Source organism: Phocoena sinus, chromosome 16 (assembly GCF_008692025.1).
Source record: "Phocoena sinus isolate mPhoSin1 chromosome 16, mPhoSin1.pri, whole genome shotgun sequence".
Lineage (NCBI taxonomy): Eukaryota > Metazoa > Chordata > Mammalia > Artiodactyla > Phocoenidae > Phocoena > Phocoena sinus.
Genome location: NC_045778.1, coordinates 58,891,085 through 58,913,216, shown reverse-complemented (window position 1 = coordinate 58,913,216; position 22,132 = coordinate 58,891,085). Strand labels below are relative to the sequence as shown.

The 22,132-nt window shown below is 46.6% G+C and overlaps 1 protein-coding gene across 3 annotated transcripts in view; it reads right to left on the bottom strand.

The window, feature by feature from the left end:
* Nucleotides 1-22,132, bottom strand: part of SUFU (SUFU negative regulator of hedgehog signaling) — a 125,486-nt gene that overhangs the window by 97,858 nt on the left and 5,496 nt on the right. The gene's annotated exons all lie outside the window — the stretch shown is intronic.

Sequence of the window (22,132 nt, the reverse complement as noted above, 5' to 3'; positions counted from 1 at the left end):
CGGCGAGCAGGGGCCACTCTTCATCGTGGTGCACGGGCCTCTCACTGTCGCGGCCTCTCTTGTTGTGGAGCACAAGCTCCAGACGCGCAGGCTCAATAGTGTGGCTCACGGGCCTAGCTGCTCCGTGGCATGTGGGATCTTCCCAGACCAGGGCTCGAACCCATGTCCTCTGCGTTGGCAGGCAGATTCTCAACTACTGCGCCACCAGGGAAGCCCAAAATGAGACTTCTTGAAAGCAGGACTAATCCCTGAGTTTTGAGAGGCAAAGAGTTTTCCGCCTCTAACTGGTGAGGAGGAACAGGAAGTATAAGTCAGAACCCCACTCTATATCCTCTATTGTTTGCTGTTCACCTACTTCTAACTATAAGATAAAAATATAAATAACTTTTTTAAGTGGTCATGAAATTGGAACCTTTGTGCATTACTTGTGGGAATATAAAATGGTGCGGCCACTGTGGAAAACAGTATAGCGGTTTCTCAAAAAAATAAAATAAACATAGATTAAAGATTAAACAGATTTATCAGATGATTTAGCAATTCCACTTCTGGGTATAACCGAAAGAAATGAAAGCAGGTACTTGAACAGATTTTGTACACTCATGTTCACAGCAGCTTTATTCAATAGCCCAAAGGTGAAAATAACCCAAATGTCCATCAACGAATGAATGGATTTTTTAAAATGTGCTATATACACACAATGGAAAATTATTTAGTCTTAAAAAGGAAGGAAATTCTGACACATGCTACAACATGAATGAGCCTTGAAGACATTATGCTAAGTGAAGTAAGCTAGTCACAAAAGAACAAACATTATATGATTCCACTCACATGAGGTCCCTAGAGTAGTCAAATTCAGAGAGGCAGAAGATAGAATGGTGGTTGCCAGGGGCTATGGGAAGAGGTGAATGGGATATTATTGTTTAATGGGTATAGAGTTTCAGTTTGAGAAGTTGAAAAGGTTCTGGAGATGGATGGTGGTAATAATAATTCCACTAAATACATCAAAAATGATTAAAATGATAAATTTCATGTTATATATATTTTACTAGAAACAAATGGTTTTTAAAAAGCATGAAACAAAACTTACTATAATGTGTGATCCAAAATATTTGACACACACAATGTAAAAATATATGAGAAAAAGGAAGAAAATGCAATAAAATTATTGAATATTATAGTGGCTATCACAATACAATTTTTCTTTTTCAAACTTCTTTGTACTTTCGAAGTTTTCTACCATTTATACCCTCCAGTCTAGACTGTAAACCCCACAAGGGCAGGACTGTCTTGTTCACTACTGTATCTGCCCATCTAGCCTGCCAGGCTTCTCACAGAACCTGTTGGCTAAGTGTCCATACTGGACACTCATGGTATGACAGAAGAGTCCTGTGGTCAGTGCCCACTTTTTCTAAGGGTGGCCTGGATACTTCTGAAGCAAGAAACGCTGGGCCAGCTAAGAATGCCACTGACCTTGTGAAGGTAGTACCTCTGAAGTCAGGTCTACAGACTGTGGCTCAGTCTCAAGCTCAGTGCTGGTGTCAGAAGAACAGGAAGAGAGGACCATTTTCCTCTGGAGACATATCGCACAGGAGGACAGCCCAGTCCAATTCCAGAATCAAGACTGATGTCACTTCATTCCCTACAAAAGCTCCTGTTGGGCTTCCCTGGTGGCGCAGTGGTTGAGAGTCTGCCTGCCGATGTAGGGGACACGAGTTTGTGCCCTGGTCCGGGAAGATCCCACATACCGCGGAGCGGCTGGGCCCGTGAGCCATGGCCGCTGAGCCTGCGCGTCCGGAGCCTGTGCTCCGCAACGGGAGAGTCCACAGCAGTGAGAGGCCCGCGTACCGCAAAAAAAAAAAAAAAAAAAAAAAAAAAAAAAAAAAATCTCCTGTTGTCCTTCCTCTCCTACCCACTGGTTCCAGGCTGGCTGGAGAACTGGGTAAAAACAGGCCTTTATCCTGGGGCTGGTCTTCCCTTCCAGCCAGCCCTCCTCCTTGGGATCAGGCTTTGCTCCCTGCTTTACTGAGTTGGATATTCTCTCCCAGAAGAATGGAGCCTCTAGGTCCCGTCCCAGGGGAACAGACAGAAAAGCTTTTCCTTTGGTGTCCTCCTTCCAAGTGCACACACACATCCCCAGCTGGACCCAGCGATTACAGAAAGAACTGAAACGAAGACCTCCAGTAGCTCTGGGGCTCGGCACAGGAGGCTGCCTATCTCTTCTCCACAAGCTCTCTGCCTTGCAGGGCAACACCAAGCAAGTGCAAGGACCATATATCCAAACTCCAGCACATGCTTGGAGCACCAGCTGCCTTTACTATTTGCACCAAGTTTCTTGAGGTCAGTCTGCTCTAAGGCCCTCAGTGCTGGCCCAAGCCCCATGATGCCCTGGGATTGGCCACTACTCTGCCCCTTACACCCATGCAGAGAATAAAGAGCTGCCTGGCAAACAGAGGGCACCACTGGAAACCACTTCACTAGGGAAAACAGAATGTGAGCATTTCCCCATGCATGGCCTCTATCTGTCCCCTAGGGGACTTTCTAGGTGAAGAAAGAGGGACAAAAGCCAGAGCCCTGCTTTCTCCAGGGCTCTGCCACCTCCTTACCACACATAGTTTCCCCAGGTAACCTCATAAAATGGTTTCCAGCACCAGGTCTGTGTTGAGGATGCCCAAATCTATCCCCAAGCAAAGGACCAAACCCAGACACCGCAAACTCAGTACATACAAATCTGAACTCAGTATCTCCCCAAACGTGATCCTTCTCCATCTTTCTCTAACTGAAGACGAGTACTACTATGGTAGCCTGTATAATGGCTCCCCAGATATACACATTCTAATCTGTGGAACCTGTGTATGTTACCTTTCATGGCAAAAGGGACTTTGCAGATGTGATTAAGGATCTTGAGATGCTAGATGATATCTGGGTGAGCTCAAGGTAACCCATACGAGTCCTTAAAAGTGGAAGGGAGAGGCAGAAGAGTAGGTCAAAGAGATGTGACATGAGGACTTGGCCTGCATTGCCAGTTTTGAAACTGGAGGACGGGGCATGAGCCAAGGAAGGCATGTAGCCCCTAAAAGCTGGTAAAGGAAACGGAATATAGCCCAGCTGACACCTTGATTTTAGCCCAGTGAGACCCATGTCAGACATCTGACCTCCAGAACTGTAAGACAATCAATGTGGTAATTTGTTATGGCAGCAATAGGAAACTAGTACAGCCACTAAGCCAGAATCCCAGGAGTCATCCTCCAGCCCTCCCTGTCCTCCTGTGCAGCCAGGCTGGCAGTCACTGAGGTCTGTTGACACTTCCTCCTCCCTCCTCAGCAGCTCTCAAATCTGTTCTCTTCTCTCCATCCTCACTGCCACACCATGGGTTGTCCTTTTTTTTCCCTAAGGTAGAGTCGATATACAGTATTATGTAAGTTTCAGGTGTACAACATAGTGATTTACAATTTCTAAACGTTATATTTCATCTAAAGTTATTATAATATGTTGGTTGTACTCCCTTCATCCTACACTTGGATGGCCAACACTGCTCTTCCTCACTGATCTCCTGTCTCCTGCCCTATTCAGTTCTTCACTCTGATGTTCTCAAAATGGGATATGATGTACCTCTCCCCTGCTAAAAAATCCTCCAACGCCCACCCCCACTCCAAACCTTCAGGGTAAAGTGCAGACTTCTCAACAAGACCACCAGGAACTGGGTCCCCCTCACCTCCTCGGCCTCACAATGAATGAATGACTGGCAGATCCCTGACACACTAATGACTTCCTCACCTCTGAGACTCTGCACAGGTTGTTCCCTTTTTCTCTGCCCTCTGCTCATCTTCAGGAAGGCTCAGGTGTTACCTTCTCTGAGCTGGGTACCTGTGCTGAGTATCTTCGGTTTGCTCTTCTAGGTCCATCCCCACCATGGCAGACAGATCCTGAGGTGGCCCCCACGACCTCTGCCTCCCGTGTTCATGCCTTTGTGGAATCCCCCCTCCATTTTTTTTTTCAAGTATTTATTTATTTATTTCGCTGCACTGGTCTTAGTCGCAGCACGCGGGATCTTCGTTGCAGCATGCGGGATCTTTAATTGCGGCATGTGGGATCTAGTTCCCTGGCCAGGGATCGAACCCGGGCCCTCTGCATTGGGAGTGCGGGGTCTTAACTGCTGGACCACCAGAGGAGTCCCGGAATCCCCCCTCCTTGAATGCGGGTAGGACCTGGGACTTGCTTTTAACCAACAGAACCTGGCTAGGTGACAGAATATCACTCTCATGATTATGTCACATTATGTAAGACCATGTCTTGCTAGCAGTTGTTATCACCATTGCTGGCTCTGAAGAACTTTTCAGGACTCTTGCAAGGAAAGAAATTCTGCCGATAACTTGAGGGAGTTTGGAAGTACTAGATACTTCCCCAATGGAGCCTCAGATGAGAATGCAGGCCAGCTGACACTGATTGCAGCCTTGTGAGACCCTAAGCAGAACACTCAGCTCAGCTACACCTGGACCCCTGACCCAGAGGAGATGTGAGATTATGTGTGCTGTTTTGAGCTACTAAATTTGTGGTAATTTGTATTGCGGCAATAGACAACCAACACACCCACCTTGCTCTCTGCCCTTTAAGGCTGACCTCTGTGGGGCTTCTGAGCCTTCTGGCTTCCACTTGGGTTCAGCCAGTGGAAGCCCTAAAGGAAATCAGAGGGAGGAAGGAGAGGGAGATCAGGGCTCCCTCCCTTTGAGACTACCTGAGGCTGGCCATGCTCCTCGACTGAAGGTTAGTGCTAAAGGTCACTCTGAGGAGGGACACTCTACACAACTCTTTCCTTCTAGGTTCTCAAATCTCACTCCGTCCTCTGGTCCCTTCAGCGCTAGGAGAGCAGCAGCCAAGCCAACCACTAGCCCTGCATTAGTGCACTATCCTCTATGGTGCCCTTCCTTTATAAACAAACCCTCCCCCAGTTATCCTACTTTGAAGGTACCAAACTCTTTCTTGTTGAGTTCCTGACCAATATAGGGCACCTACCACTCTTCCTTACTCCTGTGCAAACCACCATCACAGGACCCTCCTTGCTATACTGTAACTGCCTTCCTACCTCTCCCATTAGGACTGGATTTGCCCCTTTTTGCACCACCAGTGACTCGCAAAGAAGTGCTCAGTGAGACTAAAATATCTACTAACTAGACTAAATCTGAGAAAAGAGGCAAAGTTTTACAAGATTTAGAATACTGGGCAAGGGATAAGGAGGCAAATGCCAGCCCAAGGTTATGAGCTGAAGGGCTCAGGCAGAGTGGTGAGCCGGCCCAGCAGTGCAGGGAAGCTGGGAAGTGAGGAAGGGAGACACAGGAGATTCTTAGTCTTGGGCTCTTGGGCTCTTTGAACCCTCTGGAGGTCCCAGGGTGGACTTAGGGAAGAAATTGCATAAAATTGTACTACCCTAGGGTCCTAATAAGATGCTAGAGAAGAGTCCAGTGATACAGGCAAGCATACGGGCAGTGGAGGTCACCTGAGCTGACACAAAGCCCGGCTCCACCACTTGCTAGCTGACCCTTGGGCAAGTTAATTTCCATGTGCCCTGGAGTCTCCTCACCTATTAAACTGGGAGAAGAATATTTGCTTCATAGGGCAGTTGGGAGGCTTTTAATGGATGGCACAGGGTCCAGCACCAGCAAGTACCCAAACAGAGAAGCCAGTATTCATCCTTCCCTTGCTTAGTGCTCAGTAGAAGCAGTCCTGCTCATCATCTCTCCCTGAGAACAACAGCAGATGCCTCTAGCTTCCCTACCCTCTAGACTCTGCAGCTTAATCAGCCCCATCCTTCAAGAGCTGCCTGGATCTTCCAGCTTTGCCCAAGTTCCTGACCTTGGATCCCTCAAACCAGGCCCAAGATTCTTCCTGACTGCTTCCATGCTTTGCCCAAGTTCCTGACCTTGGATCCCTCAAACCAGGCCCAAGATTCTTCCTGACTGCTTCCATGCTTTGAGTGACAGCCATTACAACAGAATTCAGTAAACAATTACAAAATAAACATTTGCAAAGATTATGTTTTTATTTTGAACAATTCACAATTACTGATACTTCATGAGCTGTTTTGAAATGGTGTTTGGTGGACTACACAAGTACTATTCGAGGTAATAAAACTTCGTAAAATTCTTTTCCAGTATGTTTATATGGTAATATTCTGACAGTTAAGATTTTTAAAACACTTCCAGCTATATTATATTAATTTTGCACAATCTTAAAGGAAGGGAAAAAAAGAAAGAAAGAGAAAAGCCATTATCAGTTGAGACTGTACACGCTCACACTGAGCTGGGATTCTCAGGAGTCTACAGTGCGGGGCAGGCAGCTTTGAGCTTTACCTCTGAGCAGCAGATACTCTTTCTACTACAACCAGACTCGTGGAATGCATTTGCCTACCCAAGTAGATGTTTCCTGAGATCCCTTGCTGGGAGCCAAGTACCATGTTCCCACAGCATTCCTCAAGTTTAAAAACAGTAGCTCCCAGGACTGATTTAGCTGAGAACCCAGCTAAACAAACTACCTGGCTCCCAACACTTAGGATGGCTTAACTCTATCCTGGGCTTTCAGTGAGCAAAGAGCTTCCCAGACTGAGAACTGAATCTAAGAAAAGCACCAAGCTAAGAGCCTCAGACGCTTTCTCTGCAGAATGGTGGAAGCTGATCACCCCACCCTACTGGAGACCGACTGTACCTTCTTTCCTCTACTCCCATCCACCACCAAAGAACCCAAAGGTCAGTCCCCAGAGGGATTCCAAGCCTGCCCCGTGCTCTATAGGAATTCTGGGCCAAGGAAGAGCCTGGTCTTGAGTTTCTTGGCATCACTATGACAGCCCCCACTCTTGGCTTTGGGCTAAAGCAGCATCTATATAAAAATCTTTTAAAAAAAAAAAAAAAAGACAGGCTAGGCCAATGGCGGCAAGATCACAGTCTGATTTGGGAAGCGAGGTGCTGTCTGCACACAGGTGTACAGCCTGGGGGCTTCTTACAGACCCAAGAGCCAGGGCGTTCTGCCCAAGGACTTTCTGTCCACCCACAGCCTCCAGGACTCTGGGAAGTCGGCCACCCCAGATCGAGACACCTGAAAGAGGGTAATGGGAAGAAACAAATCTTTTTCAGCATCTCAGCTCCCCAAGAGCAAGGATTGTACTTATTGTGTTCTGTACATGGGCACATCATGTCACAGCTGAGCAAATGCTAAATGATAATAATATTCCCATTTCTGTCCAAAGAGAGAATTAGGCTGAGATGTTCAATGACAAACAAGATAAGACAGTATTAAAAAGCAATGAGCTTGGGCTTCCCTGGTGGCGCAGTGGTTGAGAGTCCGCCTGCCGATGCAGGGGACGCGGGTTCGTGCCCCGGTCTGGGAAGATCCCACATGCCGCGGAGCGGCTGGGCCCGTGAGCCATGGCCGCTGAGCCTGCGCGTCCGGAGTCTGTGTTCCGCAACGGGAGAGGCCACAACAGTGAGAGGCCCGCGTACCGCAAAAAAAAAAAAAAAAAAAGCAATGAGCTTTCCTCTTAGTCACTGCCCAAGTTAGACTCAAATATCTTAATAGTATTTCCTTTGGGCCACTTTGCTGTTTTCCTTTTAGGGAAATAAAACCATCACTCAACTCTGTTCTCTTGCCTTCAGACCAGTGCTGAGTTCCCAAATTACCAGAAAAGTTTCCTAAAACCCCACTCCTGCCCCCATAATATCATCCCTTTGTTTCCCTCATCAGTCAACAGATAACAGATAATTTGTTGAATGTCACGTTCTTTGTATTGTCTTCAAACTCTCCAACCTCGTCTTGCTCCGCTGTCCTCTTCTTACCAAGCCCCAAGCATATTGGCCTTCTTTCTGTTCCTTGAACACCTCAAGGTCCTTCCTACCTCAGGGCCTCTGAACTAACAATTTTCACTGCCTACAATCTTCACAGGGTTGGGTGACCAGAGCATTGTACGACTCCAGGGAGCACAAATTGCACTGAATAATATGAACGGTGCCCCTAGAGTTGCAAGACATGACAGCCCTGGCTGTCACTTTGTCACTGAAGTCTCAGTTCAAATGTGTCTTCAAGGAAAAGCCGTCACTGATTACCTGCTAAACGCAACCTCTCCACCCACCTCAACCCCTACTTCTCCCTGGGTATCTGCAGCATATCCTCCCTGCTTTATTTTCAACACGGCACCTGCGCTATCTAAAACTGTACTTATTTTTACATGTTCTTCCTATTAAAATGTAAAATCCATGAAAACAGAAATCTTGCCTGTCTTGCTCCCATGACAGCCCCAGCATTTAAAAGGTAATGTGCACTAAACACACTTCAGGAAATCAATTAAGGGATTACCACATACCAAGCACCGTGCTAGGTGCTGGGGGTTCTCCCCCACCCCGATAAAGCAAGCTTCCGACCTTTTTAACAAAATCACACACCTCCTCCCAGAGAAAGGCTCTGACTCCTATGAAAATGCCCATGGAGTAGCAACCCTATTACAAGTACATGGGTCCAAACTGAAGAAATCCCCGAGTGAGCTAAACGCTCAGACTTGGTGCTGGACCAGAAAAATTCTTTGCCTCTGCTGTGAGAATGCTTTCCCAACAGCCAGAGAAATCCCAAAGCAAGGTTTTTTTAGTTTTTCATTTATTCATTCCTTCAACAAATATTTGTTGATGCACCGGGGAAACAATGCATAAAGCTGGTATACATCCTTTCCCTAACGGAGCTTACATTCTAGTGGGAAGGAGGGCAGACAGACGACAAACAAGCCAACTAAGTAAAATAAGGTAAACGGTCATAAGTGCTTTAAAGAAAAATTAAGCAGGTGATACTGCTTCATGGAGGGGGGTTCAGGGTTCCCATTCTAAATAAGGAGGTCGGGTAAGGTCTCACTAAAAGGTGATATTTGAGGAAAGACCTAAGGAGGTGAGGGAGTAAGGCATGAAGCTATCTGAGAATAGAGCTTTCTAGACATGGGGAGAGCAGGTGCAAAGGCCCTGAGGCAGGAGACTGCCTGGCACTTTGGAGGAACAGCAGCAGACTAGAGTGGGTGGAGCACAGTGAGGAAGGAGAGCAGCAGGGGATGAGGTGGATCAAAGAATCTTGGCAGCAATGGCCTTTGGCTATTACTAAAGTGAGACTGGAGGCCACTGGATGGCAGAGGAGGGACACGGTGTGGACACTGCCCCCAGCCACAGAGTTGGCATAGAACTAAGGGATCCACATCAGCAATGCTCCTGTAAAGCTCGAACCCCAAAGGCTCCCTGCTCATCTACTGCCTTCCTTCTGGGCCTTTTCTCTGTGCAAAACCCCTGGCTACGGGAATGAAAAATTGCCAGACTGGCTCCAGGAGGGCGGGAATCCACCATGTCTGCAATCCGATATATTGAAAAAGCTAGAACGGGAAGAAGAAGGGGTTAGGGCAAGCCATGGTGTTGTCTGTCAGATTTCACTGCTTTGTCCTCTAACCAATCAAGCTTTTCAGAAGCATTTAGGAGTCAGATCCATCACAGGCAGAAAGTACAGCCAGCCAGCTTGATCCCCTGGGACCGGCAGCCTGGGCCAGGCCCCATTCTCTGGTAGTTACCCCTCCCCACAGGCATGGCTCCTGAGCTCCTAACCTCATGCTGAAAGGCCTGAGATCAGAGTAAGGGAAACTGCTGGTCAGAGGCAAGGCTCCAAGCACCTCCAGGCATCACATGGAGGTCAGCACTTGAGAAACAAAAACATCTTGACTGGCCTTATTATGGCAAAGCTGGTTCTATGACGGGGACTCAAGAGGCCTCAGTAACACGGGAGGGAGTAGGAAGGTAAAGGACCTCTGAAGGCCACCAGCTTACACTAACCTGCTAGTTAAGGGCCTGGAGTCCACTGAACCACATCCCTCTGAGCAGCTGCTATGAACCCATGTTCTCACTTACAAATGGGGAAATGGCCCAACCCCAAACATAGGCCTGGCCTCATTTCTGAGCCTCAGGACTCCTGCTCGCAAAGAGCCCCCCCACTAGGCCTCAAGGGACAGACTGCAGAAAAGGAGGCAGGGAGGTTCCGTGTGATACCTAAGGTTCTGAGGCAGTAACCAGCCCACCTCTCTGCACTGTTTCCCTGCTCAAGGACACTTCAGCCAAAAGACTGGAGGCTCCATGAAGACCAGACCAGACCAGGAGTATGCTTTTCATTACTACATACCTCATACCCAGAACTACCCCAATAACGACTATCCCTGTAATGAGTGAATGGCTGACCCTCCAAATGAAGAAGACAGGCCAGTGATTAACGCTGGATGGGAACCAAGTGTACCCACCCATCACCTGGTAGACCCAATGCCAGGAAAGGACAGCAGGCCATCCTTTCTCCTAGATCCACTGATCAGATCCTGCTGCAAACAGACAGTATTATTATATTATCGATTCCTATGTATGGCAGAAAGCCTCAAAAGTCCTAAATGGTAGCTCATTTATTTCAGGCAATTACCTGAGAAGGATCTTACCTATCTCTTGGCAATTGTGCTTATACCTGTGAACCTTCTGTATAACTTGGGTACCAGGAACCTGGGGCACTCTGTAAGCCCAGTCTCAGTCTTCTGTATCCACACACCCAAGAAAGGGAGAGACAAGGAGGCTTGTGGTATTAATTTCCAGGTGACAGTGATCACCAAATCTAATCACTGATCAACTTTCTAAGGGGCAAACAACAACAGGAACAACACACACTCTCAGGACTACCACCACCATGCATGGTGATTTGCATTAAAAGGATGGAAGTATTAACTGAGAGGTGGGTGGCCAGCACAGTTGGTACGTATACTACCTCAACCGCTCTTCACTTCTGTGAGAAGTCAAGCAGCAAAAGAAACGGATGTAGTTAATGCAACATGACAATGGGTAGGAGCCATCATCCCAAGCAAAAGTGCTGTTTTCAGAATTTGGAAATCCTAGCAGCCGTGGGCCAGATGAATTTAGAAAATAGCATGAGCCAAGTACTAGGGAAGCCTTGGAAGATGTTAGTCTCAAACTGAGAAACTCACATAAGACAGAAGCCCTGCATACACTGGGCACAGCATCACTCACAATGAACTGTTTACAGAAATCATCATGAGGACAGACGTAGGATCACAAACAAAAGGTGATAGGATTATGGATGATTTTTTTTCTTCCTTCTCAAATTTCCAACATTTTTGGTAAAATGGTTCAACTGTCTGTCTTTGTAAATGAAAAAACGCAAATTTATAACTAAAAAGTGACAACAATAATGGATGGAACAGGAAAAGTACAGGCCAGCAAAGTTTTGGACTTTAAAGAGTCTTCTTGATGCTGGTTCAGCTAAAACAGAGAGTTTGAGGTCTGGCTGGGGCCTTAAGGAGCCTGATGTACTCATTTCTCATCTAAGACAAGATTAAGCTTGCCAGGGTCTGCTGTTGGACAAGTTTGCACACCAGTCTTTGTAGTGTCTGTACTGGAGGACATATCAATCTTGAACCTTGGGATTGAAGTTGTAGGCTACCAGCCTACCCAGTACCAGCTACAGACTTTATGAAAGACACCATCACTAGGGAAAAGAAGGTACAGAACACACGGGCCAACCCCAGTTAAAACCCACCGTGATGGAGGGACTCAGATGTGGACCCAGTACCTACACAGGGGAACTAACTCACTTAATGGCTTGAGAAGTGACCAAAAGGAAAATATGCCAGAAAACACTGTCTGAACCCATGATGTAAGAAAAAGGGGTTTTGTGTTCGGGGGGTAGAATGGGGAGGGGGAGGAGGTGAAGAACAAAAACAAAGATATATCACTGGAGAAGAGGTACAGATGTCAGATAAGCATATGAAAAGATGCTCAACATCATGTGTCACTGGGGAATTGCAAATTGCTACAACAATGAGATATCACTCCACGCGTCAGAATGGCTAAAATCCAAAAAACTGACAATACCAAATGCTGGTGAGGACACAGAATAAGAGAAATTCTTATTCATTGCTGATGGGAATGCAAAATGGTACAGCCACTTTGGAAGACAGTTTGGTAGTTTCTTACAAAGCTAAACATAGTCTTACCATGTGATCCAGCAATTTTACCCAAATGAGTTGAAAACTTATGTCCACAGAAAACCCACATATGAATGTTTATGGCAGCTTTATTCAAAATCGCCAAAAACTGGAAGCAATCAAGATATCCTTCAATAAGTGAATGGATAAACTATGGTATATACACACAATGGAATATTGTTCAGTGATAAAAGGAATAAGCTATCAAGCCACAAAAAGACATAGAGGAACCTTAAATGCATATTGCTTAGTGAAAGAAATCAACCTGAAAAGGCTATATACTGTATGATTCCAACTACATGACATTTCAGAAAAGGCAAAACTAAAGAGACAGTAAAACAATCAGTGGTTGCCAGGGGTCTGGGAGGAGGGAAGAAAGAAGAAAAAGCACAGGGCATTTTTAGGGCAGTGAAACTATTCTGTATAATACTCTAATGGTGGATACAGGACATGTATTTGTCAAAACACACAGAACTATGTAACAAAAAGAGTGAACCATAGGGCTTCCCTGGTGGCGCAGTGGTTGAGAGTCCGCCTGCCGATGCAGAGGACACGGGTTCGTGCCCTGGTCTAGGAAGATCCCACATGCCGCAGAGCGGCTGGGCCCGTGAGCCATGGCCACTGATCCTGCGCATCTGGAGCCTGTGCTCCGCAACGGGAGAGGCCACAACAGTGAGAGGCCCGCGTACCACAAAAAAAAAAAAAGGAGTGAACCATAATGTAAACTAGAAGGCATTAGCTAGTAATAATGTACCATACTGGATCATCAATTGTAACTAATATACCACTAATGCAAGGGAATTAGTAACAAGGGAAACTATAAGCAGAGGAGAGAAAGGGTAATGAGAACTCTTTGGGCTGTCTGTTCAATTTTCTATAAACCTAAAATATAAAGCCTATTAATTTTAAAAAACCATTACAGTAAGTCCCCTACATACGAACCTTCAAGTTGTGAACTTCCTAAGATGCGAACATGCGTTTGCATGTCTGATCACGTAAGTTAGTTCACGTGTCTGGTGTTATCTGTAAAAGTTTGGTACCTAGGCTAACTTTGTTGGACTTAAAAACAAATTGGACTTATGAATGTGCTCTCAGAGTGGAACTCGTTCATATGTAGGGGACCTACTATACAGGAATTAAAATGTTTTTAAAAATGATGTGACAGTCTGCATCGATATAAGAACAGAGGAAAAATATATCCTCTGCTGGTTATGTCACTCTGCAGGATGACAAGACAACTTTATTTCAGAATAAAAATCCTTCCCATGTTGGCCCTACAGACACCTCAGCTAGAAGGTACGGGTACTCCCAGCTTTGAAGTGTTCGTCATTTCTATACCTCCTCCCCAGAGAGAATGATCAGATAGTCCACACATTCTGGGCAACATATGCTCTGGGTTGTGGGAATGCTGGGCACATCCTTGACCACACAGGAAGCATGACCATGTGAACTTGACATCCAAGCCAGAGCATCACCTTTGTGCTCTTAAGAGCAGACTTTCCTGGCAACTTACTAAAAATGACCACAGTAAGGCTGCAGAAGCCTTGACTTGAATTTGACACAGGATCCTATCACCTACCCTCTTGCCATTACCCGACAGAACTCTTTCTTCTCTACAAAGTTGCTTCAACACCCAGCTCAACATTTCCCCTACAAAGCTCTTCCTGCTTAACTATTCACACTCCATTAATCCAAGATACCTTTGAACTGAGGCGCACGATAGTAATAGAGGTCCAAGGGGGGACCTTCCTCCACACGCCCACACAGGTAGAGAAAGGGAAGGATGAGGACTGTTGGAGCCAGACTGCCCAGGTTGATAGCCCAGCTCCAGCATTCCCTGGCTGGGTGATTATTTCCTTAACATCTCTGTGCCTCAGTTTCCTTGTAAAATAAGATTAATAATATCTACCCCATGGAGCTGTTGTAAGGATGAAATGAATTTATATAAAACACTTAGCATAGTGCCTTGCACACAGTAAGAGCTACAAGTAGTCTGCAATTATTATTACATGTTTTAATGAAGCACTGAGGACCACAGGGTGAGGGGAGACAGCCACAAAGTCACAGAAGTCAGGCAAAGCCTTAAGTTGCTTCCAGCCCCAACCCTCACTGTCGCCTTCTTTCCCAGGGACTCTGCCATCTCTTATCAAGCAGATCTTGGGTTTTTTCAAGGACAGAAGCTTGGTATGACTTCTCATTGTCCCCCACCCAAACACATCACCTTCTCCAGTGTTCTGCCTGAAATGGGACTCAATATATCTCTGCTGGCGGGGTTGCCGCGCAGCCTGGTGCTCTGTGGAGAGCTCGGCAGCAGGTCAGCGAGCTTCGAAAGTATGTGCAGGGGTGAGGAGACCGTTCGCGTGGGGCTCAGGTCAGAGAGGACAAGACCTCTCCACACACTTCTTAGGACCAGACATCAGAACGGAGCTACTGAAACAGGAAACGTAGTTGACTGGGAGACCTCAAGGGCAGGACAGAGGAATGAATTTAGGAGCCAAAGGCCAAAGTCCTGAGTCAGGACCTCTGAGTCAGAATGCTGGGCAAAGGAGATGCTGGCAAACCCAGACCCAGGACACGGCAGGTGTGAGGACCAGCATGCATGGGAAAAGCTGCGGCGTGGAAGATGGGAGTCTAAAAGCGTGGGCTGGCAGATCTGGGGCTGAGAGATCTGATCACATCAAACCCATAAAGGCTTCCAAGTTTCTGCCTCTCTCTGCAGGAAGAGGAAGAACTCTCCCAATGCTGACAGCCTGGCAGTCACTCCTGAATAACCAGGCCTCTCGGACTTTTAAGCCAGTTTGACTGGGCCAGCTCAAGGAATCTCCTCCCAACTGCCCCCTTACTGCTGAAGGACTCCTTCAATCGGAGAATTTAGCATCTCTACACCATGGAGGAAGAGAGAATCCATGCTGCAAATGAAATGCTTTACAAAGGATGAGGCCACACACCCACACAGATCTGCTAGGAACCCCACAATGCCTCAGGTCTTCCTGTGGTTACAAAAGAAAAGGAATTCTCAACATTTCAAAATTCAGAGATTTGGGGCCTGAAATCCAGCCCAGAGTGGTGGTTTCAGCCTCAGGGAGAGCTCTATCCCCACTGCTGGCCCTTATTCCCACCCCAGGCCAAGACCAAGGGTGCCCCACTCTTTCTAGGTAGGCCAGGCCCCCTGTCCTTAGCAGAGAGCACCACCAATTCACACAATCATCCTGAAACTAAACCCTCTGAGATGAAAGACAGAGGGAGGGACCAAAGGCTTCAGGGAGGCCTGCCTTCCAGTGAACCTACAAAGCTCTTCCTCGGCCTGCTGTGCCCAGCTAGGGGGAGGGCTGGGACCTGCCATCTGTGGGTGGCTTAGAGAGGAATTCCACTTGTCAGTCTCCAGAGGGCTTTGGAAAGAAAGCAAAGGCCAAATAGAGGAGAGACCACACTCCTGGGCAGGTATGTTATGGCAAAGGCAGAATCTCCACTGGAAACCCCAGGGAATGAAATGGCATGTTAAAAAGTTCCTGCCGGGGCTTCCCTGGTGGCGCAGTGGTTCAGAGTCCACCTGCCGATGCAGGGGACACAGGTTCGTGCCCCGGTCTGGGAAGATCCCACATGCCGCGGAGCGGCTGGGCCCATGAGCCATGGCCACTGAGCCTGCACGTCCAGAGCCTGTGCTCCGCAACGGGAGAGGCCACAACAGTGAGAGGCCCGCGTAATGCAAAAAAAAAAAAAAAAAAAAAAAGTTCCTGCCAACCAAGCTTTGAGGAAGGCAAATTAGCATTTCCCAACTGCAGGGGCCACACAAAACAACAAGTGGAAAAGTTAATCTGTATCCAGTGTTTTAATAAATAACTCATTTAGTGCAGAGCCCAGATGGGAGAAACCCAAAGGGAAAAAGAGGTTATCCACCAGCCCAGCAGAGGCAGCCACGGGAAGCCAGTCAGCAGCAGTTCCAGGCCCCAAGAGAGCAAGAACTACTCTACACTCCGTGGACATACCTGCCAAGAGGCCAGCGTTTGTGGGGCAGAGCCCAGATCGACCATGGAGGTAGAGCTGAGGTGTGGGCTCTACCCTGTGGAGCTGCCAGCCTGCAGGCCAACACCACACAAAGGCTGTCTTTGGAACCAGCCCGGTGCATACAGCGGATGACTTGCACAGTGGAATCCCACCAGGGAAGTCTGCCGGAGATCACAAACACACTCTGCAACTAGCCAGCCTCCTGTGCCTTGGTTAGGCCCCCTGTAGTCTGGGTCTAGCCAGGTCTGCTGGCAGGACCGGGGACAGCCAGAAATCCTCATGGAGAGTGGTGCTGAAGCCCCCCTCTTCCATGGCTCTGCAAATCTGCACATTCCAGTGCACAGCTGCCTGGCCACAAAGGGAAGGGCCAGAGCTGCAGTCTTCCGACAAGCACTTGGCAACTGAAGCTCAGCTGTCTCACACCTCCCAAGCTGGGGGGAAGAGCACCAGGACAGTCTCTGCTGCTGAAGTCAGTTGGCGGTGGGCTTAGGGCTCCTAGAAAAGCACGTTGATCTCCCGTGTGGCTGCCCCGAACTGCAACTTGTTCCATCTCTCCAACTTTAGAAACAGCCTCTTAAGAACCTTTAATCCAAACAAGTGCTCTCTTGCCCTATTTCCTTTAGTGACTGTGAATAGGGAAAGAACTTGGATGGAACTGGCCAAACCAGGGCTCATCCAGTCATCTTACTCTTCTCCCCTCTCCGGGCTACCAGGGTGGGGCTGCTCCCCTTCTGCTCGCTGAAACAAGCCTGCCAGGAGCAAGAAGAAATGCAGGGGACTCCCAGGCTTCTGCCTGTCCCTGTCCTCAACAAGCTGTGAGGATAAAGATCTTAATGGGAAGAAGTACACAGTAGGCATTTAATAAATGCTGTTGACTGATTAAAATGGAAAGGCAATACAGAACAGTAGCTAAGAATATAGGCTTTGGGGTTGCTAGAACTGACTGTCAATTTACCACCTGTGCAGTAAGTTCTCTAAGCCTAAATTTCTGTATCTATGAGCAAGAGGTAATAAGAATTCCTTATGTCATAGAATTACTATGAGGATAATATAAAGTGATAATTTTATATAAAGAACTTAGTACTCAGGACAGGAATAAAGACGCAGATGTAGAGAATGGACTTAAGGACACAGGGAGGGGGAAGGGTAAGGTGGGATGAAGTGAGAAAGTGGTATGGACATATACACACTACCAAATGTAAAATAGATAGCTAGTGGGAAGCAGCCGCATAGCACAGGGAGATCAGCTCGGTGGTTTGTGACCACCTAGAGGGATGGGATAGGGAGGGTGGGAAGGAGACACAAGAGGGAGGAAAAATGGGGATATATGTATATGTATAGCTGATTCACTTTGTTATACAGCAGAAACTAACACAACATTGTAAAGCAATTATACTCCAACAAAGACATTAAAAAAAAAAAAAGAACTTAGCACTAACCTGCAATATAGTAAAAACTAAAAAGAGGGCTTCCCTGGTGGCGCAGTGGTTGAGAGTCCGCCTGCCGATGCAGGGGACACGGGTTCGTGCCCTGGTCCAGGAAGATTCCACATGCTGCGGAGCGGCTGGGCCCGTGAGCCATGGCCGCTGAGCCTGCGCCTCTGGAGCCTGTGCTCCGCAATGGGAGAGGCCACAGCAGTGAGAGGCCCACGTATCGCAAATAAAAAAAACTAAAAAGAAACTAAAAAGAAAAAGTTTGCTTAAATTATTACCTTAAAGACGAACAATGCCCTGTACATTGAAAGAAAGCATAGAACATTTTATTTTTATTTTTTACACTTTTTAAAAATTGAAGTATAGTTGACTTACATTGTTGTGTTAGTTTCTGGTATACAGCAAAGTGATTCAGTTTTATATATATACGTTCTTTTTTCATATTCTTTTCCACGATGGTTTATTACAGGATATTGAATATAGTTCCCTGTGCTATACAGTAGGACCTTGTTGTTTATCTAGCATAGAACATTTTAGATGCTAGGAGACCCTGCTGCTCTCATTAACTTGCTGTATGGCCTTTGGCAGGCTACTGTATTTTCTAAACTGCACAATTTAAGGGAGATGGACTAGATCAGTGTTTCCCATTTGTCTGTGACAAGAAATAATACTGAATCATACTTTTAAAAAAATTCCCTTCTCAACTGTCTTTCAATTTTTTAAATCATAGCTAGGGCCAGGTTCTATTTGGTGTTAGCATGTCTTTTTTAGTACCTCGCTCATACTTACTAATCTCTTGAACAAAGAGAAAGCTGGCTCAGAATCTTCTGTGACAGGCCACTGTATTAAGCTAGAATTTAATAATATTGCTTTGTTATCGCTGTGTTTACTTCCATAACTACCTTTAAATTATAGCAAGTGATACTGGTTTCCATATATGGTAGTGATTTAACTTTTTTTTTTTTTGCGGTACGCGGGCCTCTCACTGTTGTGGCCTCTCCTATTGCGGAGCACAGGCTCCGGATGCGCAGGCTCAGCGGCCATGGCTCATGGGCCCAGCCGCTCCGCGGCATGTGGGATCGTCCCGGACCGGGGCACGAACCTGTGTCCCTTGCATCGGCAGGCGGACTCTCAACCACCTCGCCACCAGGGAAGCCCTGATTTAACTTTAAAAAATATATTTATATCAGGGGAGGTTAATTTAAAGAAAACATAAAGTAGATAATATACTACAGGTGGCAAAGGTTATGAAGGCAGCACTAAAAATTTTGGAAATACTGTGCTAGAAGATTTTGAAATATCCTCTCCTTTCCAAAAGTGAATGTTTGTGCCCTAGAGGTGTCAGACTGCAGATCTCACCCCAGCCCCTTCCTACAAGGTTCCTCTCAAACTTCACTTCCTCCCTGGAGCTTCCTCCAATCCAGCAGCCTGACTATAAGTCACTCACTCCACTGTGCTCCCAGAACATGTTCTACATCATGGATTGTAGCATTTATTTACCCAGTACTGTAACTATCTCTTTATATTTATCCTCCCTCTACAACATGTGCTCCTTAAGACAGGAATTTTGTCTTGGCATCTTATCCCCAAGACATCTATTATGGTGCTCTGTGTCCGGTACAAAATAGGACTTCAGCACTTGACAAATGCTGAATAAATGAACCAAGGCTTCTGCCCTTTTTCTTCACTGAATGAGATGTCAAAGGCAGTGTAAGAAGAATGTTGCCAGAGAGTCATTTGCCATAATTCCAATTCAACACCTCTTAGCACTTAAGCTGGGTGATAGAACACTCATCTTTCTGACCTCAGTTTCAAGCCCTAAATTATATGAGAATCAATGAATCAGTTTTAAAGAGGGCTCACCACATGAAATGTTTGGAAAAGCAAACTTTTCTTCAAGAAACTTACCAGGATCGAGAAGAGACCAGTCACACCAGCACAAGGCCAATTACAAAGGTACTTTTGACTTCTGCAACATAGACCAGAACTGGGTAAATATCCAAGAACATTCCTTCCACATCCTTCTAGTGGCAGGTTTTTTTTTTTTTTTTTTTTTTTTCCGATATGCGGGCCTCTCACTGCTGTGGCCTCTCCCGTTGCGGAGCACACGCGCCGGACGCTCAGGCTCAGCGGCCATGGCTCACAGGCCCAGCCGCTCCGCGGCATGTGGGATTTTCCCGGACCAGGGCACGAACCCGTGTCCCCTGCATCGGCAGGCGGACTCTCAACCACTGCGCCACCAGGGAAGCCCAAGTGGCAGGTTTTAATACCAGAAAACACTAGGCTCGAGTGTGGGGTGAAAGCCCAAATGGAGGTCTCACTATTGTCATGAATGACATCTGAATATCAAAGTGTTTTATCACATAGAAATGACACACATATATGAGGGTACTGCTAAACAAAGAAAGGCCCTTTTTCAAATTCAGAGGTTGCCCTTTCTGAAATATGGGACTTCCTCAATTATGTTCTTCATGTCATTTGGGCCTTAGACTCATACCTCATAAGCAGGTAGACTGTAAGAATCTTTAGGCCACATAGAAAACAGTATTCTTTTAACTGGAATAAATCTTGTCAACAAAAAGGTACAGGCTAGCTGCACTAAATATCCTCTGCAGGTTCTTATTAAAAATATAAATTGGGGCTTCCCTGGTGGCGCAGTGGTTGAGAGTCTGCCTGCTGATGCAGGGGACACAGGTTCGTGCCCCAGTCTGGGAGGATCCCACATGCCGCGGAGCGGCTGGGCCCGTGAGCCATGGCCGCTGAGCCTGCGTGTCCAGAGCCTGTGCTCCGCAACGGGAGAGGCCACAACAGTGAGAGGCCCGCATACCGCAAAAAAAAAAAAAAAAAAAAAATATATATATATATATATAAATTGAAGTCCAGCATAGTCCCTCTACTCCCTGCATCTGTTTGCTATTCTACCTCCATTATTAATAATGCAATGCAGGGTCTTGATTCAGGCAAGATTAATTCCCTGTTCCCAAAGCCTTAGGCTGACATTGCAATGGATATGTTTGGAAGGCTATAAAGGCAGGCCCAGGAATTGCTCCTGACACGTGATCAGTGAGGAGATGGGGCCTGGGCCTCCAAGATTAACAAGAGAAAAGAGGAAGTTGGGTTGGGCCTGTGATCAGAGCGGTGATATAGCCTAGTGGTTAAGAGCTCGGACTCTGAACAGCTCAATTCAATCCTAGCTCTTTTACAGCCTACAGGCGAGACTTTAGACAATTCATTTAACCCCTCAAGGGACTCAGTTTCCCCATGTATAAAACAGAGATAACAAAAGAACCTGATAAGATTGTAAAGCATTTGACAGGATGATGAAAGATAGTAAGAACTAAAACAAAGACAAAAAAAAAAAAAAAAAGACTATTATCATCTTCCTCATCATAGCATCATCATCTCCAGAATCAACCTCTTAATGCTGAGGCAAGGCAGGAAGAGCCCTGCTACTCTTTCAATCTACACACGCTAAGCAGCCACCACCAAGATACCAAAAAGATGGTATAAGAAGCAAAAAAAAGATAGTATGCAAAACAAAAAACAGGAAAGGACATAATAGAAAGAGAAATCATGGACTTCCCTGGTTGCGCAGTGGTTAAGAATCCGCCTGCCAATGGAGGGGACATTCCTGGTCTGGGAAGGTCCCACATGCCGCGGAGCAACTAAACCCGTGTACCACAACTACTGAGCCTGTGCTCTAGAGCCTGCGAGCCACAACTACTGAGCCTGCGTGCCACAACTACTGAAGCCCACGTGCCTAGAGCCCGTGCTCCTCAACAAGAAAAGCCACCACAATGAGAAGCCTGCACACCACAACGAAGAGTAGCCTCTGCTCACCGCAACTAGAAAAAGCCCACGCCCAGCAATGAAAACCCAACGCAGCCTTTTTAAAAAAAGAGTATGGACTCTGGAGCCAGACTGCCTGTGTTAGAATCCTGGCTCCACCACTTCCCATCTGTGTGACCTTAAGCAAATTATAGAATCTCTTTGCGTCTCACTTTCCTCAACTGTAAAATGGGGCAAATATTAGTACCTACCAGTATTTTAGGGTTGTGGTGAAAATAACATTAGTTAATACATATATATATAAAGTGATTAGAAGAGTACCTGTCTCATAATCAATGCTTAACTGTTAGCTTTTATTATTACTGTTGCTATTTTTTCAACTGACAATGTTTAACTTAATAGTAAAATGTGTTTAAATTCAGTGATTATAGAGGGAAGTAGGGGAGGCAGGTAGGAATTATAAGTATTACAGGGCAGCAAATGGAAGAAAGACTAGGATAAAAAAATGTACTGCAGGAACTTCCCTGGTGGTGCGGTGGTTAAGAATCCACCTACCAATGCAGGGGACACGGGTTCAAGCCCTGGTCCGGGGAGATCCCATATGCAGTGGAGCAACTAAGCCTGTGCGCCACAACTACTGAGCCCGTGAGCCACAACTACTGAAGCCCACGCGCCTAGAGCCCAGGCTCCGCAACAAGAGAAGCCACTGCAATGAGAAGCTCCCGCACCACAACGAAGAGTTGCCCCTGCTTGCTACAACTAGAGAAAGCCCACGCGCAGCAACGAAGACCAACGCAGACAGAAATAAATAAATGTACAAAAAAAAAAAATGTACTGCAGCTGATCTGAGCACAGATAACTGCAGGTTAAA